The following is a 10,503-nucleotide window of genomic DNA, read 5'->3' as shown; positions in this document are numbered from 1 at the left end:
AGCCAGGTAGTAAATAACTAGGTTAAATCCGACATCCACCCAAGTGGATTTTCTGCTTTAAGCCCGTCCTCTCTTGCTGGGCTCTACCTGGAGGCTAGCTGGTGGCCGGGCCCTGAACGGTGGCAGGCACATAAATGTGGCCACACAGGGACCTTAACACTGCTGGCCTTAGCAGCAGGCTGTCCAAGCAGGGCTGCAGAGGAAGGGTTGGTGGGCTTCCCAGAGGAGGTGAGGGAAAGGGGCACACATTGCATTTAGGAAATGATGCGTGTTTTTACCAAGCAGTAAAAACTAAAGATGAAACCTCACGGCTGCATTTTATTTATTTTTGAGTTTATTTATTCGTTTTGAGAGAGACAGAGCATGAGCAGGGGAGGGGCAGAGAGAGAGAGAGAGAGAGAGAGAGAATCCCAGGCAGGCTCCATACTCAGACTCACCAACTGTGAGATCATGACCTGAGCTGAGATCAAGAGTCGGACGCTTAACCGGCTGAGCCGCCCGGAAGCCCCTCATGCCTGCATTTTAAAGTTTAATTGGATGTAGCCTTTTCCTAAGCCGCCTCGCTAGGCAGCTTTCTCTTCTCCAGCTTGGGGTGAGGCAGCGAGGCAGGCAGGCTCTGGAGAATTGAGGGTTTCGATGAGGAAGGAACACAGGGCCTGGGGCTCTGCTAGGAGAGTTTCACAATGAACGAAAACAGCCCTCCATCCGAGCATATGACTATTTACTTGGAGCTGGGGGGGGGAGGGCGGCGGGCAGTAGAAAGAATTGAGGCATATTGCAACACACTGTATTTAAAATGGATTTTCCTGGCAGGAGAACAGTCATGCCTGCTTTTTGGCACCGGGATCGCCTTAATCCCGAGTCTTGGATGTCCGCGTTCACTGGGTCTGCGGCTTCTGTCTGGGCACCCACCCGCCTCTCTGGGCTGCTGGTCCCAGGGACACGAGGCTGTAGGGCTCCAGCAGGGCCCCAGGGACCAATTAAAGATCCCAAAACCCCCGCCTAAGGCCTCTCTGTGTCCCACAGGAGAGCCCTCAGTGGGCCAGCTCCCCGGCCGGAGTGTAAAACGTAGGCGAGGGTGTGATTCGCTGGAGGTGCCCTAAGATAGCACATGTTTTTAAATGCTCAGCCTCAACAGCCACAGAAAGATTTGGGTTGATCTTTGGAATTTATCGAGCATTTGCCAGGTGCCAGGAACTAAATAAGCACTTTCCACAAGTTCTCTCTGTTAGGCCCCTCCACAATCCTGCTGAGCTGTCACTGCAAGGACCAAGAAGTTGTCCCACCCTCCGGCCCACCGAGATGCTGTTAATTAGAGATAAGGGCCCGAGAGCCTCTCACTGGGACCCACCTCTTAAAGCCCTGCCCAGCCGCCTTGGGGTGGGGCTGGAGGAGGAATCAGGTGTGGGCAACCCCAGGCCGGGATGCGGGGAGCGGTGTGCACGCTGACCAAGGTGGTATCTGGGGCCGTGACTCTTGGGCTCTTAGGTGACCCCCAGGAGAGGCCAGGGGATCAGCCTGGGCACAGGCACGGACGTGAGGACACTCGGATGCTGGCTCCTTGACACAGCACAGTGCCAGACCAGCAACCTCCGGCAGGAGCCTTCGGGTACCCAGGGGCCTGTCCACACTGCACGGCTGCACTCCTCTCCAGGATGACCCCCACAGCACTTCCACGAAGCAGGACTGCTCCCGTGGGCTCCTTCTCCCCTCGGCGCTCCCCGCTGCCTGGCCCTCTGCCCTTCCACCCGAGCAAGGCAGTCATGGTGTCGGAGAGGGGTAGGGTTCGAGGTGGGCTCCCCGGCGCAGCCCTGGACTGAGTGAGGCCAGAGCGGGAGGTCAGTGTCCCGACACACAGCTTCCTTGGGTCAGAGGCCTGTGGCCACACTTCCTCCCACACGTTGTGAGGCCTTGGACGGGGCTCCGGAGACTGTGCGGTGGCCTTGGAGCCTGGCGGCCTGAGCTGGGTTGTGCTCCGTAACCAACAAAGCCCTGGGGTCAACTAGGGCTCTGTCCCCACCGGCTCTATTCTGAGCCTCAGACTGAAGGGGCCTGCAACTACAGGAAATGGGGACCCCGGGCGGAGAGGAAGGGCATGGGAGGGGGACATGGCGTCCACAACTCATGCAGCCAAACCAACCTTGAGTGCCTCGACATGGTGAGGCGGTGAGCCCTTTGAAGGACAGACCAGCCAGCCTCCTGGGTGTGCAGCCCTGTGGGTAACTGTCCCGGGACGGTGGGGCTGAGCTCACCTCTCAGAGTCGGAGGTTGTTGGAGACCCTGAGGCCACGTTTACTGGAGAGCCACCTGGATGCTGGCCCAGCATCTCCTCTCCCGCAGCATCACCGTCACCGCAGACTCCAGGCCTCCTGAGCCTATGGCTGGACCCCAGATGTGTTATCACTGTGGCTTTGGACCCTCTGCCTCCACAGAGCCTGCTGTCTGCTTGGATTTCTGCAAAGAGCCCTCACCCAGCCCTGTCCAGGCTCAGGTCAGTGCAGGTCACTAAATTCGGGAGTGCCTTCCAAGGTGGGTTCTGCTGAGACGGTTGGTGGCAGCAGCAGTGGGTGCAGGCACGTCCTCCTTGGGAATGTTCTCCTCCCTGGCAGGTGTGACCCCCACCCAGCGGTAGAGTTGGCTCTCCTCCAGGTGACAGGACACAGCCCAGCCATATGGCAGCCCTGGGCGGGGGGACGGTGTCCCTCCTGCCTTTAGGCTCCATGGTGCCTGCTTTTCTTCCCTTTTTCTTTATTCCCCACTTCCCCAAATCTTTGATGTGCCAAGAGTCCTTCACTTACAGTGTGAGATTTGTTTTTCTCGTGGGGAGGAGAGACATTCTACCAACCCCCAGATCCATGGTGTGTCTGGAAACAGCAAAATTCAGTTTTCTCTCTTTTCGTCAAGTGGAGGACAGTAGCCATTTTTGTAACCCCTCTCAGAAATGACAGGTTCCTCAGGCCATTGTGTAAATATTAAGTGCTAGTTGAAACAGTTTTCAACTACTGGATCCAGAAGGAAGAGAAATGCAGAGACAGGATGTAATTCACCAGCTCAGTTGTCCCTCTGCTGGAACTGTCCTCAAATCCTCCACTGGGTAATTGAATCCTGCTGTAAGTCTAGGCTTCACTTACCAGAGACTTCTGAGTATTACCCAAACTTTTGTAAGCTCTACTGTGAAGTTTCCAGATTTTACAAGCACTTTCTCCGTACGGTAAATAAGATGTTGAAAGAGTTGGCATTCTCCGAAGGCCTGTTGTTTTTGTAGCCTCTCCAGCAACTTCACACCCGTGAGGACGGCTTCACGTCAGTGTGCACAACAAAATGTATTGTGAACCCCCCAGTGGTGGCTGCCCACCCCATAGCAACCTGCTCATGGGCCCCTATGTTCTTTCTCCTCCTTGCTGTTTGTTTCCTAGGAAACTTCTCTACAGTTTGGAACCTCAGCTGCAAAGAAGAAAGTCACAGAAACACGGCAGGATTATCTAACTTGTTTGTCAAAGACATGTTGGTCTTGGGAAAGATAAAGTCAGCAAGAGACTTCAAGAGTTGTTACTCTGAGCCAGCAGCCCTGGCTGCTCTGATGCCAGGAAAGAGCTTCTTGATTCAAAGTGTGATTAGGGGCATGCTTGATGCCTTTCAAGCTAGAAATGTTCTGAATTGTGCTCTCAAGGCAGCAGAGACCATGAGCAAGGAGGAAAACAGGCAGCTCTTTAAATGCAAACATAGTAAGTAACTGGTACGACCAGCCAGGAGGTAAATGCCCTGAACGGTGTGTCTGGATAAGACGCAGCAGGTCGTGCCAGGGCTGTGGGGCACCAGAACAGCAAGCCCGTGCTGGTCGACCCTGGTGGTACGCCAACCTGCTCACCCTCCCGCCCGGGCCGCCCGACTCCCTCAGCACTCACTCTGTGTTCTTATCCACCACGGGAAAGAACATTCTTTCCATCTTAAGGATTTGTTTGAACCAAGCATGGGTTCTCCTTCCATTAAACACAATTAGCACATAAATGCCGTGTACAGACATGGTGAAAGGGATTAAGAAAATATGCTATGTTTACTGTGTGGATCCAAGAGCAGACACCTTTAACCCTTTGATATGCCAAGAGTCCAAATGCTTGGCAGGAAAAGAAGGATAAATCATGTTGCTCACAAGCTAGTGGGTAAACAGCCAGAAGGCCTTTCTCCTGGCACGGCATGGCTGTCCTGCCGAGGCAGGTGCCGTGTGCGGGTCCCACACCTGAGGGTCTTCAGGGTGTTCAACTGGTCAGTGCTGAGCACAAGTCTGGGCCCGGAGTTAGACTGGCTCATACTAAGACATCACCTTCGGTGAGGCACCTGACATCACCATGCCTACGGATGGATTTCCTTATCCACAGAGAAGGAAAGAACTTCCCAGGGCACTTGAGCAGAGTAATGGGGACTGTGTCAGCCGCACACAAAGTTGTAACCAGTGCTGCTGCGTGTGATATGACCATTACACAAAGATCCATAAACTGGTCCTGTGAGATATTTAAAAGCAGACAGAGGGACACCTGGGTGGCTCATTTGGTTGAGCCTCCGACTTCAGCTCAGGTCAGGATCTCATGTTCATGGGTTTGGGCCCCACATCGGGCTCTGTGCTGACAGCTCAGAGCCTGGAGCCTGCTTCAGATTCTCTGTCTCCCTCTCTCTCTCTGCCCCTACCCTACTCATGCTCTGTCTCTCAAAAAATGAAATAAAACTTAAAAAAAAATTTTTTTAAAGAATAGACAATTAGCCTAACAACAACCTGTAACGCTGGCCCAGGTGGCTTGTCTACATTTTGGGAAGTGGCCCAATGGGAAGCAGGTGGGGCAGCTGGATGGGCTCCTTAGGGCAGCACAATATGCTTGAGGTCCATGTGGGAAGCTGCAGCCACTAATGGTAACCAAAGACCAGAAAAGAGAAGAGGCCTTCTGAGCATTCTTCAGGTTTGCATTTCTTCAGTTCTGTCTGAACACCCACTTGATTCTAGAGCTGAAGGTGGCCTGCCCAGACTCCATCCTGCCTGACTCAGCCAGACTCTAGTCCTGTCCTTCAGGCATCTAACAACACAACCCCAGTTCCTGTGACCTGTTCCAGCTACACAAGCTGAGCTCCAGGCTGTGCCCAGACAGGTGACACTCAGCAGGCCATGTGGCCAGCCAGGCAGGTGGCCCTCCTGACAAGAGGAACTGAAATAAAAACCTTAATGGATTGGCTCAACAGAAAAAAGGAGGGGACAGAGGAAAGAATCAGTGAACTAAAAGATAAAACGATAAAAACTAATCTGAGCAACAGAGAGACAACAATCTTAAAAAAAAAAAAATTAGGGGCGCCTGGGTGGCGCAGTCGGTTAGGCGTCCGACTTCAGCCAGGTCACGATCTCGCGGTCCGTGAGTTCGAGCCCCGCGTCGGGCTCTGGGCTGATGGCTCAGAGCCTGGAGCCTGTTTCCCATTCTGTGTCTCCCTCTCTCTCTGCCCCTCCCCCGTTCATGCTCTGTCTCTCTCTGTCCCAAGAATGAATAAACGTTGAAAAAAAAAAAAAATTAAAAAAAAAAAAAAAATTGGAGACCTGTGGGACTCTCACAAAAGATCTAACATTCACAACATCAGAGTCCTGGAAGAAGAGGAGAAGACAGATAGGATGGGGCTGAAAAAATTACAAGTAAATAAAAATGTAATGGATTAAAACTCTGCAAATTTGCAAAAACATAAACCTACAAAATTAAGAAGCTGAAAAAAATCCCCAAACAGAACAAACCCTAAGAAATCCACACAAAAAACCTAGCATTTTTCAAACTTCTGAAAACTGGAGACAAAATGAAACAATGTTTTACCCAAAGAGGAAAAACAGTTTGAATTACAGCAGATCTCTCATCAGAAAGCATAGAGGACAGAAGAAAGTCCTCTTTTTTTTAAGCACTGAAAGAACTGTCAACCTAGAGTCCTGTATCCAGCAAAAATAACCTTCAGGATTGAAGGGAAAAAATCAAGCCATTTTCATCTGAAGGAAAACCAAGAAAATTTGTCACCAGCATGCTTACCCTAAAAGGATGTTTAATTTCCCTAGACCAAAAGGAAATGATCAAAGGAGGAACCTTGAACGTCAAGGAGAAAGAAAGAACACGACAAGCAAAAATATGTGTAAATACAATAAGCCTTCTCCTCTTATGTTTTCCAAATTGTGTTTGACAAGTGAAGCAAAAATTATACCACTGTCTGATGCAGAGGAAATAATACAATTACATCGTAGACAGAAGAGGGTAAAAAGACAAGATGGAGGTAAGGTTTCTAGACTTCACCTGAACTGGTAAAATGGTAATATTAATAGACTGTGATAAGTTAATTATGTATAAAGTAGTGTCTGGAGGAACTACTGAAAAAGCCATACCAAGAAATATGCTCAAAAACATTACAGATGAATCAAAGTATTCTAAAAATTGTTCAAGTAATCCACAGGCAGGAAAAAGAAAACAGAAGCAAAAAGCAAACAGAAAACAAACAAACATGTCAGATGAGTCCTAACATATCACTAATTACAGTAAATGTAAATGGCCTAAGGCATGGAATACACTGGAAGATTGGCAGAATGGATTAAGAACCATGACCTAACCATGTGCCATCCAACAAGAATATCACTTCAAATATAACAATGTTGGCAGGTTGAAAGTTGAAAATGGAATAAGATGTATCACGCAAACAATATCCAAAAGAAAGAAGTGATTATATTGTATCAGATAAAATACACTTCAAAACAAAGAAAACTGGCAGAGAGAGAGAGAGAAAGAGAGCAGGACATTATATAATAACAATAAGGTCAATCCACCAAAAAGACATAGGAATCCTAAATGTGTGTGCACCAAACAACAGAACTACAAAATAAGTGAAGCAAAAATGATGGAACTAAAGGAGAAAAAGGCAAAATCCATAATTCCAGTTGGAGACTTTACATGCCTCTCTCAGCAATTGATGAAACAACTAGACAGAAAATCACAAGGACACCAAACTCAACAATGTCATCAACAAACAGAATCTAATCAACATTTATCAAACATCTGGACAACAACACCAAATACACTTTCTTTCCAAGTGCCCTTGAGACATATATCAAGATAAGCCACATCCAGGGTCATAAAACAAATCCCAACAGGGGCACCTGGGTAGCTCAGTCAGTTAAGCATCTGACTTTTGATTTCAGCTCAGGTCATGATCTCACAGTTTGTGGGATCGAGCCCTGCATCAGACTCTGTGCTGACAGTGCAGAGCCTGCTTGGGATTGTGTCTCTCCCTCTCTCTTCCTTTCACCTGCTCATGCTTGTGATCTCTCTGTCTCTCTCTCAAAAGCAAATAAATAAACTTAAAAGAAACTATATTTCTTTAAAAGAAAATAAATAAAACAAATCCCAACAAATTTTTAAAAATTGAGATTACACAGATTGTGCTCTCTGACCAAATGGAATCATTAAAGAAATCAATAACAGAAAAATAACAGGAAAACCTCCAAACACTTGTAAACTAAACATTGAACTTCTAGATAATCCCTGGGTCACAAAGTCTCAAGAGAAAATTTAAAAATACATCAAATTAAATGAAAATGAAAATACAGCAGGTAAGAAATTTTTTTCATGTTATTTGTCTATTTTTAGAGAGAGGGTGTGTGCATGAGCAGGGGAGGGGCAGAGAGAGTGGGAGAGAGAGAATCCCAAGCAAGCTCTGCACTGTCAGCTCAGAGCCAGATACAGGGCTCAATCCCACGAACTGTGAGATCATGACTTAAGCCGAAATCAAGATTCAGACACTTAACTGACTGAGCCACCCAGGCGACCCCCAGCATGTCAAAAATTGAGTAATACAGTTAAAACAGTGTTGAGAGAAAAATTAGTAGTAAATACATACACTAGCAGAGAGGAAGCGTCTCAAATCAATAATCTAAGCTCCTACCACAAGGAATCAGACAGGGAAGAGCAGAATAAACCCAAAACAAGCAGAAGGAAAGAAATGATAAAGGTAAGAGCAGAAATTAATGAAATTAAAAATAGAAAAACAAGAGAAAAGCAATGAAACAGAGCTAGTTCTTTGAAAGATCAATAAAGTAGACAAATCTCTAGCAAGACAGACAAAGTAAGAAAAGAGAGAAGATGCAAATTTGCAAGATCAAAACTGAACAGGGGCTATCATCAAGGACCCTGCAGACACCAAAAGAATACAAACAATTCTACATAAATATGGCCACTTGGATGGCTTAGACCAATTCATTAAAAACACAAATGACCACAACTCACCCAATACGAAATTAGATAATTTGAATAGTTTTATAACTATTAAGGAAATTGAATTTGTACTTTAAAAACTGCCCCAAAATAAATCTCCAGACTCAGATGGTTTCACTGGAGAATTGTACCAAATGTTTAAAGAATTAATACCAGGTTTGCAGTCTCTTCTGGAAAATAGAAGAGGAGGAAACACTTGCCAGCTCATTTTGTGAAGCTCGTACTCACCCTGTACCAACACCAGGCAAAGAAATACATAAAAAAAAACCAAAACACTACAGACCAGTATTTCTCATGAATATAGATGCAAAAATACTTGACAAAACATTACTACATAGAATTCAGCAATATATAAAAATAATTATATGCCATGAACAAATGGGGTTTATTCCAGGGATGGAATACTGGTTCAATATTTGAAAATCAGACCCTTAATCCATTCATATTAGTGGACCAAAGAAGAAAAATCACATGGTCATATCGAGTAGATAAAAACATTTGAAATGAACACCTATTGATGCTTGATCAGACAACTGCCAGAGGTAATACATGAATTTGGCAGTGTTACAGGGTTCAAGCATAAAATAAAAAACTAATTGTAGCTTAACTTCTCAGTAGAAATGCACCCACATCTGTATGGTCAGTTCACTTCCAATAAAGGTGCCAAGATAATGAAGAAAGGAATGTCTTTTAAACAAATGGTGCTCAGACAACTAGATATTCATATGGAGGGAAAAAACCAACATTGACCTTCAATTCACACTACACACAAAAATTTACTCAAATGGATTATAGCCCTAAATGTAAAATTAAAAACTATAGGACTTGTAGGAGCAAAATCTTTGCAGCCTTGGAGCAGGCAAATATTTCTTACGACACAAAAGGCATGACCCATAAGAGGAAAATTTAATGAATTACAGTTTATAAGAATTTAAAGCTTTTGTTTTTGGGAAGACGCTGTAAAGGAAACAAAAAAGAAGTAAATCAAAAAAGGAAAATTCTTTGTTTCTTGTTTCACCTATGCTGAAAATGCATTGATATAATTTGGCAAATTTACCTAATAAAAATATTGATAAACAGAAATAGAAGGAAACGTCCTTAACATGTTTTTGCTTTTTTAAGTTGGTGGGAACCTCTCTTGAATATGTTCTACATGCCAGCTTTTATTTTCCTTCCCTGGCTGTACATCTAAAGTCATAAATCCTCCCGATGAAGACAAGCCTGCCTCCACCTGGAAGCTCCCCAGATGTTTTTGCTAAACACATTTCAACATCTCTGAGATAAGCAAGGGGGAGGGGGGAGGGGGAGGAGGTAACTCTTACTGTGTTATTTAGACTCGGAGATAAGCAATGGGGAAGAGGGGGCAGGGGGAGGAGGAGGTTAACTCTTATTGCATTACTGGGCTGACTCTCCAGAGCAGATCCTTCTGCAGGAGGATGGGGAGGGAGGGCGGACATCCTCAGGCAGGGGGCACCATCAGAGAGGTGCCTTGCACCAATGGAACCAGACAGGGGTCCTGGATCCTGAGCCCCTCTGATCTGGAGACCACCCTGTACCTCTGCCAAGCAAGATCATTGTAAGGTACTTAAAATTGAACATCTGAACCACGTAACATTGAAAGACTCCTTACCTTTCCCTTAATAGTGTTCCTAGATCGCGCCAGTCATGGAAACAGCTTCCCGGGGGCGCCTGGACAGCTCAGTCCATTAAGCGTCCGACTTTGGCTCAGGTCACGATCTCATGGTTCATGAGTTCGAGCCCCACATCAGGCTCTGTGCTGACAGCGCAGAGTCTGTGTCTCCCTCTCTCTCTGCCCCTCCCCTGCACACACTCTGTCGCTCCCTCAAAAATAAGTAAACATTCAAAGAAAGAAAGAAAGAAAGAAAGAAAGAAACAGCTTCCCCAATCTGGGGGGAGGAGGCAGCCATGAAGAACTCCCGATGAGAACCAGGAAATAGCAGCAGGTACCAGCGACCTTGGTGGTGAAGCTCTGAGCTCTCCCAGCATCATCAGGGCCACGGCAAGAAGGCCCTCCGTCTCTCCTGTTACTCAGAGTTCCAGAATATCTACCCAATGTAGTAAGACCAGATGCAGAAATGAGAGATACAACATCCAAAAGCAAAAAGAAAAGAAAGGATCACTGTCTGCACTTGACATGTCTGAAAATGCATATACATGCATATATGATCCATTTGAAACACATTATCTCATTTCACTGTCACACCATTTCAAT

The sequence above is a fragment of the Leopardus geoffroyi genome, chromosome A1 (assembly GCF_018350155.1).
Source record: "Leopardus geoffroyi isolate Oge1 chromosome A1, O.geoffroyi_Oge1_pat1.0, whole genome shotgun sequence".
NCBI classification, from domain to species: domain Eukaryota; kingdom Metazoa; phylum Chordata; class Mammalia; order Carnivora; family Felidae; genus Leopardus; species Leopardus geoffroyi.
This window is presented reverse-complemented; position numbering follows the sequence as displayed.